This window comes from Myiozetetes cayanensis, unplaced genomic scaffold (assembly GCF_022539395.1).
Source record: "Myiozetetes cayanensis isolate MyiCay16 unplaced genomic scaffold, myiCay2020 scf2-11, whole genome shotgun sequence".
NCBI lineage: Eukaryota > Metazoa > Chordata > Aves > Passeriformes > Tyrannidae > Myiozetetes > Myiozetetes cayanensis.
The window spans coordinates 2,431,351-2,449,878 of record NW_026087411.1 but is presented as its reverse complement, the minus strand read 5'-3'; the positions used below and the strand labels follow the sequence as shown (position 1 = coordinate 2,449,878).

The 18,528-nt window shown below is 45.3% G+C and overlaps 1 long non-coding RNA gene across 4 annotated transcripts in view; it reads right to left on the bottom strand.

Annotated features, from left to right (window-relative positions):
• The window catches only part of LOC126640337 (uncharacterized), a 256,125-nt gene that overhangs the window by 79,324 nt on the left and 158,273 nt on the right, over window positions 1-18,528 (bottom strand). For all 4 annotated transcript variants that reach the window (XR_007628991.1, XR_007628988.1, XR_007628989.1 and 1 more), the window contains exon 5: window positions 18,040-18,157. This is a non-coding gene — a long non-coding RNA (uncharacterized LOC126640337). The remainder of the gene's footprint in view (window positions 1-18,039; window positions 18,158-18,528) is intronic.

Below are 18,528 nucleotides of genomic sequence, written 5' to 3'. Positions count from 1 at the left end.
CTGCTGCTCCTACTGCATACAAGCTTCCCAGGTTTTTGTGCCTATCCCAAAACCCAGGCCTAGAAGGAGCCAAAACTGGTTTTTGTAGAGGGTTCAAGACAATGCCCATCCCTACTGCACAGTGTTGTTCATCCTTAAAATATCCTGAATGCTAAATGAGACAAGAATCTAACGGGGGGAAATCATTATAGTCAGGTGCATATGAATAAACATATAACGTTACTACATGCAGGAGAGGGCCTGGATTAACAGGCTTAAAATAAAATATTTTATATATATGTGTGTGTGTGTATATATATATATATATATATATGCAAACCCCCTTATGTGTATATACACAAGACACTTGATTTGTGGAGAGCGCTTCCAAATCCAAGTTATCTAAGACAACGAAGAGTGATGCTACTTCCTTAATTCTGGCGGGTTATGACAATCAAAATTTATTTGCCTTCTGTTAAATAAATGGAGGTGGAGGTTTTAAGCAAATCAGCCTTATTTGCCACACAAATCCGATTCACAGACAAAGATTTTTCTGTTTATTGATCCTCTGTGAGGAAAAAAAAAATTAAATAGTAGGTATTAGAAGTGTATTGACTCACACACAATACATGGGGAGGGCATGTGAATACCACTGGTTTACTCCCCTTGGTAGCTGTAGCTTTCCCCATGGCTTCCATGACAAAAGCAACACGTGCCAGCAGGGCAGAGCTCTTTACAATTCAACACGGCGGATCAACGACCAACCCGCAGGATGTCTGCCACACGCACCCACAAAGCAGCTCGCAGGTGCTGCCTCGGAACTCCTGAAGTGTTCTCAGCAAGCCAGGTGCCCACAGGAAGGAGGCAGTTTAGGTATCAGTTATCTCCTTACACCTGCTTGCAAATGCTGGGCCAGACCCTTACCCTGAGCACTTAGCCAATGGGAAGCTGACGTGCAGGAGTGACTAATTGATAATTAAAGAAGCCTTTAGGAATGCCATAAAAATATCTGGCACGGGATTCTCTCATCCACTTAGCAAGGGCTGCTCCGCCACGCACTCATCATCCTGCTCTGCTAGTTTTCATAACAATTAAGATGGTGAATCCGTGTGAATCGGGGGTTCAGTTGCAATTTTCAGCGCCCTGCCTGTGCTTTATTGTTGTCTGATGGCTCCTTCTCTAGTCTGCAGAGGGGATCACTCTATTACTGTGCTTTAGACGGCTCACAGGTTGGCCCTTGCCCCTCTCTTTCATGAAGTAAGTATAATTAGATGATAATGCCCTTCTTGTCAAAACTTACCGCTTATTTAAGCCTGCAGTAATAATAATTTCAATTTATTAAAGATTTATTCAGATAACATTATTATCACTGTTTATTCAAACGGACATTCTTTTTTCTTTTCCCCTTATTTTTTTTTTTTCCAGGGGAACAAAAGACATAATTCCTGCAAACAGATGTAACAAACCTGTCAAGTTCTCAAACGGTTAAGTTGAGCATTTTACTTGGAAAGGCTGACAAATTTTCTTCACTTCAAAATATCATTAACACCAATAACACATTTGCCCAAGCCTATTTCTAAGTTGTAAAAAAAGATTGCTACAGATTAAGACCCTTGATATAATGCTATAAGCTCCTAACAATGGTATCTTTTATAGTGAAGAGCAACTGCAGACACAAATTGCCCCCTTTCCTGCACCTTTTTCACAAAAATCAATATTAAAGTAGTAGCTGCCTTAACTCTCCCATAGACTATATGAGAAAAAACCACAGCCACGCTTAGGACAGTTTAGGTCAATAAAGAATCAATACTGTGGTTGAATCTGTAGAAAGATAAAAGACTTGGAACTCACTACAGTGTGCCCTATTGTTTCTCTCTATTTTGAAAAGGAGCTGAAGTGCTCACTTTTTTTTTTAAGGCAGCAATGAATTTAGTGTTTGTGGAGAGCGAGGGAGGTCACTGGGGGCTGCCTGTGGCTTCAGTGTCTGCAGACGAGGGGTCTGATCTCGTTCACCCACACCTCCCATTCAGTTCCAGGGGAGCCCAGGGAGCAGCAGGAATGCAGCCCCGGGCCCCAGGTGGGCTGGAAACCAAACCACTGCAACACCTTCCCATCAAGCCCAACTCATTTATTAACCATGGAGAGGCTACCCACAGAAAACCCAGGGTGGAAGGGCTCTTATCATGATTTCTGGTTCCCTGTCCATTAGGAAGAAGGGAGCTGGTTTTGAGCAGGGAAAAGCTCTGGGATGGATGTGGCAATTGCCAGACGCGCAGATCCTGCTCACAGCTCACCCTCCACATTTCACAGCAAATTTGAAGCAAAGATTCGAGCAAATTTGAATCCCTCGTGAAAAAAACACAGGTTCAGAAGCAAATAAATATCTCAACACACACACACACACACACACACATATCTTTACACGTGGTTTGGATTTGTGTCCCTCTGCTTTATCCCTTTCAGTGCTCTGTGCCTCCTTTATAAGCCTGAGAACTGCAACCATATACCTGTCTGGAGAGTAACTGAACATGAAAAAATATTGGTTTGTGTGGACTGGAGAGTTCAGATAAAAACAATTTATGAGCCCAAATCTTCCAAATTCTTTACCTGAAGATGCACTTTGTTATCCTACAAGGGGCAGCTTCTAGCACTTCTCAGCTTCCAGCAATAGCTCCTGCTTGCAAAAGCTCAGAGAAAATCTGGATAAAGCTGGAACTACAGCTCTTCACAAAAATGGGTAAGGAAGTGGGCAGCAACAGAAAGGACAGCCACAGTTTTAAATGCACTTGGTTGTTGGAAGAAATGGCTGTGCTCTGGAAATACTGGGCCGCTCAAGTTCACAGGGAACACGCTCACCCCTGATCTATATTTTAATTACAATTAGAAAAGGTAAATGTGTGTTTTCAACATTTCAGACTCAAATGTTCCTGCCTCTAAGATGCACTAAAGAACAGTTAACAGGAACCCAAGTAATTTACATAAAGGGCAACTGTAATTCTTCTATTCATCATTAACAGGATTTTTTTGGCTAAATAATAAGTTATTATTAATAATAATTAATGCTAGTATTAATATTAGCATGGTAAAAATCTCTTTTATTATATTGTCTGGCTCCTTTTCTACAGCACACCACCATCCTGACCTCCTCTGCCACTGCAAATACTGGAGATATGGAAATGGGTGGCAGTGAATGCACAACCACCTTGGGACACTGATGAGTTTCTGAGGGGCTCCCAGTTTGGAGAAGCACTTCACACCATAGAGAAGATGGAACACATCCACTCTTTACTCCAAACACAGCACAGTGATGGGGAAAGAGACATGTAAATGAATAAAAAAGCAGAGTCTTTGGGGTAGAAATCTCCCTGGACATTATGGATGTCCAACAGAACATTCAGCTGAACTTGCCTTGTACATCCACCACCGAGTCCTCAGAAACAAGAGCAAAATTTCTTAAGTTCAACCAAGTCACCTCCAAGCCTCAGACTTCTCTTTTTTTCTACTCAAAATATGCTCTTCCTATGTATTCTGGGCCTAAACAATTCCTTCTTTTATTACTGTGCCACCTCATTCCCACACTGTCCTCCCATCCAAAGCTGCTGCTCATCTCTCTCCCCAGGCCCTGGCTACAATTTTCACCTTCACTGACCATTTTCTCAGCTCCTTCTTCAGGTTCTACGTTAAGCTTCTCAGACCTGTCCAAATTTGGGGTTAGCCTGTGGCAGAGCATTCCCTTTGGATGGCTCTTGCTGCCTGGCACTCCTCCGGAGAGGTCTGACAACATCTGTGTCCCAGAAAGGTCTGGAAAGGGAGGTGAGCCGGGAGGTTTAGCACGGTTCGTCAGGTGGATTGTAGCTTCACAGAGGGCTTCCAACAAATCAGGCTTTGTGATGGGAGGCAGGGGAAGGGAAGCGAAGTGTGCTGACCTCTTTAAGTCTGCAAAGAGCTGACGTGGGTTAAGATTTTAGGACCCTCCAGTTGGTTGTTTCCCCTGCTCTGCTGGTACCTTAAACGGCCAGTGCGAGCAGCGTGCCGGCTTTTGTGCTGAAGCAGCTCTCAGACACTCACCCAGCTGGGTTACTGCTCCACTTTGCTCCCAACAAGGCATGTGGCCTAATTATGGCTCAGGTTAGTTTTTGGGTCGAGGTATGGCTTCGGTTCCATAAAGGCTCTGACTTTCCTAAACTTGCCACCAACTCACTGCACCACGAACACACCAGACAAACGCGGTGCTGTTCCTTTTGGCCTTCCAGCGTGGGTCAGACTGCAGGCTCGGCAAGGGAGCAAGCTCTGAGCAATCTTCCCCCTCACTTACTCTGTCCCCAGGACTAATTCTGCTCTCACTGACTTCGGTAGCACAGGGTCAAGCACAATATCATTATCTTCTGGTTTGATTTATGCTAAATTATGAAATCAGGGCTTTGAGTTAAACAGTGTGCAAACATCAAGAACTTAACAGTTAATTTTTCCTGCATCTCCAACAAGATCTCTTACACTTCCCCTTTTCAATTAACACCACCTTTCTGAGTCAGTTCCTGAGATGCATCTCTATGTGCCTGAGTGCTGGTGCGCAGGGCACGCCTAAAGTCTGATCCCTATTATAGCCTGGAAGACAAAAATAACTGTAGACTTCACTTGATTTTTGTAAAAGGCAGAAACAACAAAAATTAATCTTTACACAAACAACCCAAGGGAGCGTTCAGTGGGACTTTTCAATCTATTCATGATCTGTAATTCCCAGCCCCCAAAGTTTCCATGTTACAGCTTAATATCTAGGGACTCCATATGTTGAGGGAACACAGCAGAACCAAAACGAGCTGAAAAAAGAATGCATTAGATTCAAACATGGGATAAAACAGTACCCAAGGAGCTCTTGTTTCATTTTCTCTACCTGGAACCATGGGACAGTGCAGCCATCTCAGCCTCATTCAAGTGTAACATTTCTTTTGAATATGACAGTGGTGGTGACCTTGTCATTAACTGATGCTGCTAGCAACACTTCAGCTTTCATAATTCACTTAATTTTCAAGCCAGTGGTTACTGAACGCCCAATATAACTTCCAGTACAATTAAACTGTATTAAAAAATAATAATAATAAAAAAAAACAGCCCGCCTTCTGATCAAATACCAGTCAATGTTTGACTTGAACTAACTAAAGCAAGGAAGTTCTCAGTAATGGTTTAAGCAGCATCCTTAACTTCTTGTTGTCGTGCCTGGCATTCAGGCACGCAAACAACTGCCCCTGATATTCAGTAGCTTCTTGCTCTGGGTGAGGAATACATGGAAAATTCCCACTTGCAGTGCTAAGGAGACAGGGCTGAGTCCTCTGCTGCAGCTGTGTGACGTGTGTGGAGAGCTGGGCAAAGCCATGGTAATTCCCTCCTGCATTCCCACCCTCAATCCTTGAGGCAGTGAGGCCTGACATGCCCTGTGTGCAGGCTCTGGGTTAGAACCAGCCTGCTCCCAGCTGACCCCCAGGACTGCTGGTGCCACGGCACTGCAGGGGTAGAGGAACTCCAGTGCCGTGAACCAGTTTTTTCTGTGCCGACAGAACCTCCTCGGAGACCAACACACTCCTTGGATTTGCTCCTCTGCAACGGCACAAAAAAGACACATTTCTGGGAGCAAAATCTGCCCCCAGGATTTCTACAGACACCAAGATGGTAGGCAGTCAAATGGACGTGCTGTCCGAGGGTGTCCAACCATCCCCATGCTGTGAGCACAAAAGTGAGGCAGGGAACACATTTCCTATGTCTTTGAAAACCTGATTCTAATCCCCTTTTTTTTCATATGAATCCTGTGCTAAGCACACTTGAGATCCTTTCTTTCTTTTTGTTTCCCGCCCCCCCCCCTCTGTTATTGGCAACAACCGCCAGAAACCTGAGAACGTTGCTAATTTCCGGGTGGATTTGCCCTCTCCTGCTTGGCAAGACAAGCCATTTTTGCCTTCCATGTTGTGCCCCCCGTATCACCAGCCCTCTGCACGTGTGTACCTGGTGCTCTCTGCAAAGCAGAAGTTCCCCTTGCTGCCTTTCCTTCATGGCCTCCTCCAGTACCATCGCTGTGCTTCCGTGCTTCCCTGCTTCCCTGCGCTTGGCAGGGAACATATGGCAAGTTGGGAATTCAGCAGGGGTCCTTTATGGATGCTCAGCAGCAGCTCAGTGAAGTTACAATCCATGCAGGAAAGGAAGGAAGGAGGAACAGCAGCTTTACTGATGCTCTGCCATGCTGCAGGTCACAGGTCTCCCTCTCCTCTCACCTTGCCCTGCACTGAAAGCCTTCCAATCAAAACCGGGTTTCTGTCATTCTGCTTCCTCCCCTTCTTGAGAAATATCCCCAAAAAGAAGCTTGATATTAATGATACATACATTCCCTTCCTGTCCTCTGCCTGAAATCCTGCAGCACCTACAGCTGCATCCAACCCCTCAGAAAGGACTCCAGACAGTTATAAACCAAGATCTAAATTTTTGCAGTGGCTCTGCTTGCCATGTTTCAGCTCAAAGACAGTTTTTTGGGGCCAGGCAACACGTGACCCCTGTAACAAAAGGTCTGCAAGGTAATACAGCCATGCCTGTAATTACACTGCTGGTAGCAGATGCACCTCAGCAACACACACAAAGACAGAAATTGGAGAGCGTGGACTTGGGTTCAATCTAGAAGATGTGAGAGTTTCAATTAACACAATCCTGCATGATTTAAGAAAAATATTCAGGAGCAGTATTTATTTAGCCTGCAGCAAAAGTCCATTACTGAGAATTATTCTTAATTAGAGTTGTGCGAGGTTGGGAATATCCACTCCTATCATGATTCTTTCACCTACCAGAAGAACTACCAAGCTTGCTGAGCCTCTGGCATTTCTAGGTTGGCTAAAAAAATAGCCAGATGATAAAAGTATTACTTTAAACAACATAATGTAACCAGTAACACATAGAAACAATATTTGTTTTACTCGTCCTTTTAATCTGACATCCAGCATCATCAAAGAAGCTCTGTCTAAAATATTGCCCAAAAAAACCCACATAAGAACAAGGTTTACCAAACAGTGAGCCACTCTAAACCAAATGCATGCTTTGTCTCAGGTTTTCCTGTCATTAACTGATAATTTCTCTTCCTTGGATAAACACAACCCAGACCATTCCCTTTCCAGTGGCAGCTCCAAGTCAGGAGTGGATTCAACACGCAGTGAAATTCTGGGCAGGGTGAGAGGATACGTGGCCTCACCAGCAATGTGAGACAGGTACAGTGAACAGCACTGAACAGGAGTGCCCAGCTGGGAAGAAGAACAACACTGGAGCAAAAGTCAGCCTTTGTTAATGACACAATCCAAGAGGCTCAGGAGAGGGTTTGAAGGATTCCCCCAAACAAACTGTTCCCAAACACACCCTGCAAAACTTGGCTCCACCTTCAAGGTGAACCCTCCTAAGAGAGTGGGTCTTGTTACTCCTTGAGAAAATGGCTGTAAACTGTTCTCACCGAGTGCAGGAGGCCTGGGGGGTCTGCAGGCACCACACAGAGCTGGGATGGGCTCCTGACCTGTGACTGGAACTCCCAGTACCCCAAAAGAGGGGATATCACGGTGCTGGCCACAATCACGCCTTTGGCTCGACCAGCTTTTCAGCCTTCAGACACAGCAAGGAGGGATGGAGTAAACAATGATTAAACACCAGCCCATTTTCTGCACTACCAAGAAAACACAATCAGTAGAGGACAAGACCAAAAGGTTTTGAATTTGGTTCAGATGAGCTCAGGAAATACCAGTATTTAATCCCCCTGCTTCCAGTGGCAAAACCAGTGGCAGAACCTCACAGGGGATAGTAAGCCAGAAAGAAAAAAAACATGGACAGGAAATAAAGCAAAAGATTAAGCTCAAAAACTTAAACTCCTAAGAACAGGCTCAGTTTAAGCCTAATGGGAGCTTGAGTCATTTCATCTGTTCCTAATTGCTTTGCTCACTCCTGGTGAGAGCTGAGAGCCATTGTCATGTTAAAGGATGGAAACAGGCCAAAAATTCAAAAGCTACTGACTACATCATTACCAGAAGAGGAGGAAGCAGTTGAAGGCCAAACCACAGTTCACTTTTTTGCACCCACCCACCCCAATCCAGCTTACAGATACACAGTCACAGTCCAGATACGTAAGTTTTGGTGTGGATGCAAACTCTCTTTTGATTTCCCAGGGTTTTGGGCAAGTGATCTATGAAAAGGGCATACCAGTCACCTAAGATATCACCAGAAGACCCTGCAAGAAGCTACACAGTTCCGTGGCACTGAGGAAATGCAGAAGGTGCAAGCACCCTGCAGCACAAGACCAAATGATATTCATGTGAATGATTGTTTCAAACTACAGACTCGAACCCTGGAGAAAATTTAAGGGGCAATAAGACTTTAAAGCCAGGTAGAGGCAGGAGCCTTGAGCCTTATTAACCAAAACCAATCAGAGTATCCACATTTTTGTAGTCCTACTGTGAAGTTCCAATAAACCTTTCCCAAAAAACTCCGTAACACTCCTTGCCCAGCTTCATGGAAAATGAGAAGTGATTCCAGAGGTTGGCTGACTATTTAATACCTCTTGTAGTAGTTAAAAAGGCCACTTTCTTCTTCTCTCTCACACTCTTTTTTTAACTTTTACTGCAAAACCATTAAAGAAAGAACTAGTTCTAGTAATAAAAGGTAGCTATATTCCCACTGGGAGAAGGGGAATGGTGGTTCCTGTGTACCCTTAGCACTCTTGGCAGGGGTACTTACAAAGAAGGTGAAGGTCGCAGGAAAGAGAACAGAGTATTTTCTGTTCAACGGAAAATGGAAACTTCCAAATGTGCAAAGGAATTTTAGCAAGTTTTATTTCCTTCTTTTACAGCCCTGACATCATATTTCTCCACAGTGACATCACGGCTTTAAAGCAACAGCTTCCAATGACACCGGTGCATCAGAACCCTTACAAAGCCACTGCTTTCGGTGTCTCTGATTTTCTGAGGTGCTGATGAAGTCTCGGCCTGAGCAGATTTTCAGTTTCTCTCTGTTTATGCACTCCCCTTCAAATCCTGTGAAGAACACCTTGCTAAAGTGCCCAGGGCTGGGAGAGTACCTTTGATGGAGGGAAGTTAGAAATGAAACAGTAAAAAAGGCACAGCTGGGTTCACCCAGGAAGACTCTTGTTTTCCCTCTGCTCCCTGTTTCCTCACCGAAATCAGCCATTCACGCCCAGAAGGAATTCCTACTGGGACTGCTCCCCCAGGGAAGCTGCCTACAACTCTCCTCTTATTACACTTTCAGGAGAACATGTTTTTCTGAACTGCATTGTCAAACTTCAAGGCAGCTCAACAGTGATTCGGTGTGAGCCTTGATTGTGACTACATTTCCCCTGCTGAAAGGGAGAGCAGGACTTGGCCTGCTTCTGTTTCTAAGAGATCTTTTTAGTGATGGAAATTCACTGGTCTCTGCTGCTTGCTCATAAACAGATGCAATTGCCATTCCCAGTTTTAGAGGGAAGGAGCTGGAGCCAGGAGAGAGCTTCAAAGAGCCTGAATTACCTCTCTCACCTGTAGGGATGTGATTATGTCTGGCAGAGCGCTCTGGGGAAGCAGCTTTCACCAGAGCCGTCAGCAGCCCCGGAGAGCTCCGAGCCGTCTTTTCCCTAAACTCCCGTGCCCTTCCTGAACTGGAGCATTTATTCGACAGCAAGAGATAAAGCTGCACATTTTACAGCACGGAGGTCACACACCAGTGAGAGGCTGGAAATGTTTTCTGCAGCTTCTCTCCACACACCCTCTGAGTGGACACCCCCTGCCCAGGCCCCCCAAAAATACATGGAATGACGGCAATGCCCTGTGATTAGTCTGCACCAAACTCCTAAGGACTGGTGCTCCACAGCTCTGGCAGTCGGCACTGCTGTTCTCCTGGAGGGCTCTTTTGTCACTGAGATTCACGGCGGAGCAGCAAGAGAGGGAAAATGCGGAGCCTCCCTTTTAGAAGTCTCTGTGTCTCCAACAGGTAACAGCTGTTGCTGTTTTAATACGATCTCAGGGCTCATACAGATGTGACATCACACAGAACTAAGGCTTGGCCACCGGTTTTACTGCCAATATACCTTAAACTGTAGGGATCTTGTTACAAATTTGTGTGTTGCATGTGTGTCAGAACAAAACCCGCAACTGGAAACCTCCGTGCGGTTTCATCCCTTTGTACCAATTCCACGAGCCAGAAATTGGTTCCATTCCAGAATTAAAACCTGTATTAATTTTAATCTGAATAGCAGTGAGTTCACCGCTATCAGAATTTGTTACACATCCAAACAAAAAAAAAGTTTCAAAATTTGACTGGTAAGCCAAGCAAGAGGAGGTGGGGATGGTTTGTATTCTAATTTCAAGCTGCAGGGCTCCCAGGTGTATTGTATAGGATTTCCTGTAATTTACAGGCAAAATAAGCAGTCTACAGGAAAATGTTTGCCACACCGTACATGTGTATTAATTACACAGCGGGATACAATGATTTCTTTGTGATAGGAAGGGATGTGATCTACAGGCAAACTATTAAACTGACGTGGAAACACAGACATTCTCCTGCCTTTAAAAAGGGCTGTTGGACTCGGGGAAACAAAGCTGGAGAGTGTCTCGTCACACTTTGTATCCCCAGCCCTGCGAGTGGAGCGCAGCACAATGTGCCAGGTTCGGGGGGGGTGCCCGGGAAGGGAGATGTCTCCTCACAAACAGGCTGCGGGAATCTCGCTGTCCCGGCTGTCCTGCGGGAGCTACTTCTGAAGTGAGTTCCTCCCAGAGAAAGAGCCGCCCCCTCCAGTGAGAAAGGGGGGCTTTTAAGATTCCAGGTGTGCATTGTTCAGCCTCTCCCCGAGCTCTGTATAATAACACAATTGAATCCTTACCAGGTTCATCACATGGATATCATTCCCTCACCTACCACTGAGCACCGAGAAAGCGCCGCTTTTCATTACCACGGGTTAGTGCGATACGGGACTGGTTGGAGACAGACAACACGGCACATCACAACCTCGCTTAGAAAAAAGATGAGGGAATTTCTTTTTAGATATGCAATCAAGGCCTGGGACATAAAGGGATATGAGAGGAATAAATAAAATATTCACACTGCTTTTCTCGAGACCAAATTTCGGGTAACTGCACAGGCTCGTTCTCGCTGTGAGATGAGCAATTCTTGTTACACTTGTTCAGATGCAATTCTGAAGCAGAACTTGACTTTTTTTTGTTGGATTTTTTTTTTTTTTTTGACTGGTGGGAAGCAGAAATCTCACCCGCCACACGCCTTTCCCCAAAGAGCTGGGTTTGACTACATATGGTTGGCACTCAGGAGGGAGAAGCTCGGAAAGGCAGTTTTGTTTGACTAAGGCATTCCTTAAAACATAAAGCCCTCACAGCAAAACTTCTGCCCCTGTTATTTGAACAGCAAGGCCTGGGATAGGGCCTGAGGATCAGATTACCCCCAAGCTTATCTGCAGATGGATGTGGGCATTTAATGATGCCCAGTTTTAGCATATGCATTCAGAAGGAATATTTTAATCACACTCCAGATTCGTGTTTCACTTTAAATTAGTTTTCTTTCCTTAGCTGAGAGGGAGCAGCATGACAGCTCCATGGAAGGATGTTAGGACAAGGCTGAAGGAAGGCACTCAGTCCTGCGTTTGGGAAAGGTTTCATGCCTTTTTATCAACCAGTGAAACAAAAGGAAAAGCCAAAAGAGAAGGGGAATACACTCACAGGCCAAACAGCCAGACTGCCCAAAGAATCTGTATTTTAGAATGCTGTAAGGTCATTAGCCATGGGAGAAAACACTCATGGTAAAATCTACACATCTCCAGAAGATATCCTAGTCCTGACAAGCACAAGGTTGTGGGTTCAGTACTGCAGCCACTGGGAGACGTTTTACAGCACAGGGGCAGAGTGCAGCCAGCCATCCCCATGGAAGGAGGCAGCCCTGGGCCCTGAAGCAGGAGGAGGCAGCAGGTCCCTGTGAAGACCCAGGGGCCCATGGGTGGCAGTGGCAGCAGCACCCACAAGGGTCCCCGGCCCCCCTTCCTCTTCAAGGTAAGAGGGAAAGAAAAAAATATTGTTGAAAATTTCTAGACAAAATGGAGTTTAATTTCTTGGAGGTGTTTTGTTGACAAGAAAATAGAAAGCATGTGCCTCTGCTTCTCTTATTGTACTTCCAAGTAATGAAAGTATTTAAGGAGGTACAATTATGGACTTGGCAAGCACCTGGGGCTCTTGGAACTGCTTTTTCACACTGAATAAACACTGCAGTTAATCTGTTTATGTTACACTGCACTGGGAAACTATCTCCAAGAAAAGGCTGCAAGTATATATTTTCCACTCCTTTGTTTTGTTTTTAATGCTCAATTAATAACTTGTTTAAAGGAGTTGATTTTCTCTCAGGACATGGTAGAGGAGGAGTGCAGGGCAATTTTGAATGTGGACAATGTAATGCATCAGAACAGAATGGAGCTACCCTTTAGTACATGAGACAGCAGAGCTGAGCTATGCCTGCCCCAATGTGCAGTGTGGCCTCGATATTCATGTTAAAGAACAAGCAAACGTGTCCTTTATTTATGCTCTGAACTACAACTACAAGCCAATCTTGAGAAGATTACACAAACAGTACAAGTCAGCCAAGGGATGCTGAGCCTTGAAAGAGAATCACTGTGTCCTGCCCTGCTGCCCTCAGATCCTGGAACAGAGCGGCCAAGACTGTGAGAACACTAGACTAGAAGTTTTTCTTCTGAAGTCCATAAAGTTGCACACTTCATCTTTTTCTCCCATTTTAGGCTCAAATCCTCTGGTTTAATTTGAGTATATAAAGTACCAAAGCAGAAGTCGGTAAGAGCCCTTTTATTGACTTCAGTTGGCGCTGTGTCGGGAGCGGTGTTTTTAAAATCAGAGCAGCGCGGGGAGGTAAAAGCGGTGCATCCGTAAGGTGAAAGGAAAGCGCGTGCGTTTAAAACACTGAAGAAATTGTTCTGAGAACAATTCATCTTTCTGAAAATATGAACCCTGTGATGCTGCCAAGGTCAGGGAGAGCTGTGATAATTTAGCGCGTAAGTGCTACTCATCCAGCACAATGCCACATTATTTAATTTTGTAACACATTCATACGACTGCCTGACAACAGCCACGGACGGGAACACTACCTGTGGGCTCAGGTCAAGGCGAGGCAGTTTAACGTTAAAACAAAGGAGCTAATTGGATTCCTGCTCAAGTTCCAGCTTTTTATGGGATCACAGTTACTTTTCGTCTCTCTGCCTCGGTCAGCTCGCCTGGAAAGGAGGACCAAGGTGTGACTGCTGGCTGAAGGAAAAACGCAGTGCATATGCCTGGATTATTTGGCCATTCTTCCTAATTTCTCTCTCACCCCTTTTTTTTATTATTTTAATTGCCATTCAGCTCTGGTTTGTGAATTCCATCCCGTTTCCCTCAGAGAGCAGAAATGCAGCTCACCTTGTGGAACAGGAAGGACTGTATTAAAAAGGAGAAGCCACCTTCAGCTGTAAAAATTACATGTCTTGCTAATGCCAAAATTAATAAGACAGAGATATTTGGGGCTTACACTTGCACTTACAACTAGCACTGCACAGAATATTTTACAAATAAGACTACATCCCATACACTAAACTTTACAGAGACAAACAAGTGCCATCCCCTTTCCCCAGAAGAAGTATAAACACAGAGCAGAAAAATGAGCAGCACAAGGAGACTGAAGAAATTCAAGGCTGAAAAAAACAAAACCCCAGAATTTTTGCCTCCTTGTTTCTAAACTCATAAAAAAGACTTTGTCTTACAAAAAAAAAAAAAAAAGGGATTAAATAATTTAATTAAAGACATAACCTTGTTTTATATTAAATTGCCTGCAAAGCTCTCTTCTGTTTGCAGAGGAGCTGAGAGTCACCCTCTGCAACGGCTGTTGTATAGTGTGACTTTCAAAATAATATCCTTGCAGTGCACAAAAGGAGAGAGCAAAAGATATATGTCCTCTGGCTCAACGTGGATGGGTGTCTCCAAGGAGCTCAGACAGATGATCAGACCACAGACTGTCAAAGGCACAGAGCGGGGATGGCAGGAGGGAGAACAGTCCCAGCTCAAGATTAGAACAGGCTCAACTGCCACCAAAGTTCCAGGAGGAAGCACCTCCTTGCACCACCCCCAGGAAACCCGAGTTCTGAGCTGCAGCCTTTCCCTTTGCAAGTCCTCCCTCCCCTTCCCTAATCCCCTCGCACACAGGGCTGCCCACGATTCCCTGAGCAGCAAATGCCTTAGTTTTGTTTTTGGGCAGGACCACTGCAGGGTTCATCCCTGTGTGCACAAAGTGATAAACAGGCAGATCCAGTCCCTGCAGGCTGAACTCCAGTTCCCTCTGCAGATGTATTTTTGTTATAAGCTGAGGCTCGCTGTTGTGCCGTGTAAAAAAAAAATGTAGTTACTCAAAGAAGTGGTTTTAAGTTCAGAGATAATGTCATGTTCATTTGGAATATAAGCATGAGCAGCACACTCACAGATACACTCTCTGTCCCCCTACATCCCTATCTCAGCTGTAGGCAGGGTGGTAATATATAAAGAGAGAGCAGGTGGGATTTTTTTTTAGGTGGGGAAGAAAAAGGCTTATGGCTCAGAAGCTGAGTTCACTGCCTATCCCACATTTTGGAAAGGACACAAAAATGCCTCATGAATTGAGCAGGCATGCTGCAAAATAAAAAGAAACAATAGTATGCAGAGAAATGCAGGAAATCCGCTGATTAAAATGCAGGATTTTATTTCAATAGAGTTTGGGCAGAGTCTCCATTTCTTCTGTCACCAGTGTGAAGGGGCCACTGGACTTACATGTGCAAAAGCCATTTATCCACTTACATTTGGTGTCTTGCAAGGTCTGAGCCCTGAAGGAGCTCAGAAATAAGGAGCTTTCAGGTTGGCACCTACCTAAATAGCCCTGCTCGCTCTATGTAAATGGCCTCGGTGCCACGGAGATTTTACTGAAGGCATTTCTCTGTGCTGGTAACCGACACCATTCCCAGGAGCAGGGCTTGGACTCTCATCTCCCTGTGCACTCAGAGGAGAGGGATAAGCCCCCTAAGTGGGATGAGAGAGCGGCTGGAGGACTAAAGGGATGATTCAACACACACTTTCTGTGAGCAGGCAGCCCCAGTCAGGACTTCAGCCTCAGAGTCCATTCCCCGCCTACTGTGTTTTAATAAAAATGCTGGGGAAAAACCAGTTTGCACGTCATCTCCTGCACATCAGCACTGCCAGACAATTAATCAGGGATTCCTGTGCCACGTCATAAATCACGGCACCTCCTGTCAGTGACACTTGAAACACAGTGTGTGAGAATCTGTCTACAGAGATACCCTTTAACTCGGGCAGAACCCCTTGGGGTGTGTTTGTGACCACCATTCCTGGCAGCTCACAGGGTCTGATCCTGATCCCACTGCTTTGGCCATGGATACTACAGAGACGTTTTGCTGTGATAAATGGTTACATATAAGACATCAAAATGGAGCCTTCAGCTGACTTTTTACAATAACACAGGACAATGTTCTCCCCACTACTTATTCTATTATCACCAACTAACTGGAAGACCTGGAGAAGTCCCTCCCTGTCATCAGCTGTCTCCAAAATGAGTGAGGGCTGCAGCACACCAAATTCTTCCCCACAACCTCTCTCTCCAGCAGGAACTGAAGTCCAGGCTGTAACTCCCCCATGAGATGCGCAGTGGTGAAATCTCCCCAAATTAAACAATTATGTTTAGAAACACAAACACACACAGAGACCTCCCACTAACTCAGCAGATTCTTTTGAAAGTTGGCACTGTCAAAACAAACACAGTCGCCTGTAGCACCCTTCCACTGCTCCTGCTGACAGCGCTAGTGAGGAGGAGGAGGTGCTGAGCACTTTGTTATTATGAGGAGGAGGATAGTGTTGGGAAAGGTGTTGAGTTTGACACGCAAGTATCAAGAGCAGGAAAGCGAAAGTCAAGGAAATCAGCCTTGTGCCACCTAAAATTGCTCTGGCACTAAACCTACAAAAAAAAAAAAAAAATCAATGACTCTGCTTTCACAGGAGTTTTCACATCAACCTGAGGGAGCGTAAAGCCCGAGCTGCACCAGATGGAAAGGCACTGGAAGTAGGGAGTGAGACAGGAGCAATGCTGGTATCTATCAGCCACATCAAACACAGAATTCACAAACAGTAATTAGGGCTATTCACTCATCTCTCCCTGCTTTTTACTTCTTCTGTACCAGCCAGGAGGGAAAGACAGCGCAGAGAGAAAACCAAAGTGTTATAAACATATCTGCAGGTAGTAAAAGGGTTGTTTATACTCTTAGGTACTTCTGCCTGTTATTTGAGTAAAAAATTTAGTAATACAGCGATCTGAATTTTAGGTGTGAAGTTATTTTTCCTTGGTTCCACCTTTTCAAACTCATTTAATCACAGCAGCTTGTCTTCCTTTGCCCTCCCTCACAAAAACACCCCTCCCCACGCCGCATTTAAAACCTTCTCACAAAGAAAACCGAAGGAAAATAATTTTTGTGCAACTTATCCATCTTTCAAAGCAGCTTCTGGCAGAAGGGAGCCGAGAGTGATGAGTCCATAGAATAATAAATAATAACAATATTGAGCAGTTTTGCACAGCAAATGTACATTGAAAAACTTTTCCTCTTGAGTGCCTGACATTATTAATTTGTTCTCCAAACACACCAGTGAGGGGAGTCAGCCCATTTTTACAGACAGGGAAAGTGAGCATATAGATTTCAATAATTGTTTAAGACACAGAGGAGTCAGCTCCAGAACCTGGGCAAACAGCTCACAGGAGATCACAGCCCATATCCATGGCAACATTTGGGCAGAGCCCTGCCACCACAGTAATTGCTACCGGCAAGTGACACATGCTTGGGGTTTTTGACACCCGTGAATAATATCCTCCCTGAACTGCCCTTCCCTGTGCTCCTCCAGGAGGACGTCCCAGGCTGTAAGGAGCAGCAAAGGCTGCACAGAAGTTCCTGTAATTATTGATGGCACAAGTATTTCTAACCCCTTCCCAGCTTCTGCCTAAAAGGGTTCAAACTCACACTAATCTACTGCTGAAGTCACATGTGACATCCCAACAACCCATTCTGAGTTGCACAGACGCTCACCTGGGACATCCTTTCCCAGCAGTCCTGTGGAACAGCAGCGTTTTTATTTTGCACCACAAGGGCTGTGTTTTCAGCCCCATTACTGCACAGCAGAGCTTTCAGATGAATTGAGGGGAGGGGGAGAAGACCTGAGCTGACTTGCTGTATCCACATGAAATGGGTTGTGGATGACCTTGTGTCCAACCTTCTAACATCTAAGACAAAAGCATGGAAAAGCTGAACAGAGGAAAGCAGGAAAGCTCACTAAACAGGGGGATTATGGTGGGGGGTGGGGTGGTGTTTCGTTTGTTTGCATATAGAGGTACAAATTGAGGTTGAGAAGAAGATAAATTAGTTTTTAAGCATTTTCCTGTTTTACAATACTTGTAGTCGAGTCACAAAAGTAACAAGAATTTCCAGGACCAACACAACACCAAAACCAGGTCAAAATCTCGCTTGCTGTAGTCACACTAACGAGGGCTCAAAAATAAATGGATGTGGGGATTCCTGTGTGGACAAACATCACTGCCCCAGGTTCCCCTGATAATGCCTTGGTGATGAAAACCCACCTTCATCCTCCCTTCTGCTCATGAGCCAGATTATGATGCCAAGTGAGGCAGGCAGAGGGACAGCTCTCGTGTGTCACCCATGCCCTGCTTGCCCTGGGCAGTGCCTGGCACTGGCACACCACTATGATATGCACATGCTGATGCACCAGGGCTGCTGCTTTTGCTTTTTAGAGCTATTGATTTCCTGCCCTTTCTTGTAAAGCATTCCGTGAACTGGAAGCAGTTAAAGGTTAACGGCAAAGATTTCATTAAAAGGAATATTTTAGAATTGTTTAAAGATTCTAAATCATTAGCAGTTAAACGCCTACACCCAAGAACTGCTCTGAAATTCGTGTCTTTAGGCAATGAAGTTCCAAGAGTTACCTGTCAATAGGAGCACTCCTGACTCTGCTCGCTCTGCTCCAGCTCGGCACCCGCAGGCGGCTCCCAGATCCCGGCAGCAGTGCTGGCTGTCACCAGGAATCCTCCACTTGGGATCTCACTAGGAGGAAGAGGAAGAAGAAATGGGTTTTATCAGTTGGAAGAGCCTTAAAGTAATCCAGGTTTGGCATTTTGGCGAAAATGAAAAGTCCGAAGGAGATGCTGGGAGAAGGGGAGAAGAGGCCTCTACCGGCATGGCCACCCCTGGCATCTGTGTGACCCAGCAAGGGCAGGGAGATGAGAGTCCAACCCTGCTGCACACACAACACCCCAGTCCATGCCAGCAATTCCTGGGGGGCTGTCTGGGGGACAGAGCTGCTGAGGAGCAAAATCAGACATTAAAGGGACAGTATGCACCAAACACTCCTGCTAGAGGGGAGGAGAAGTGAGGAAAAGTTCGCCTCTGGTGAGACCCCCACCTGCAGAGCTGCC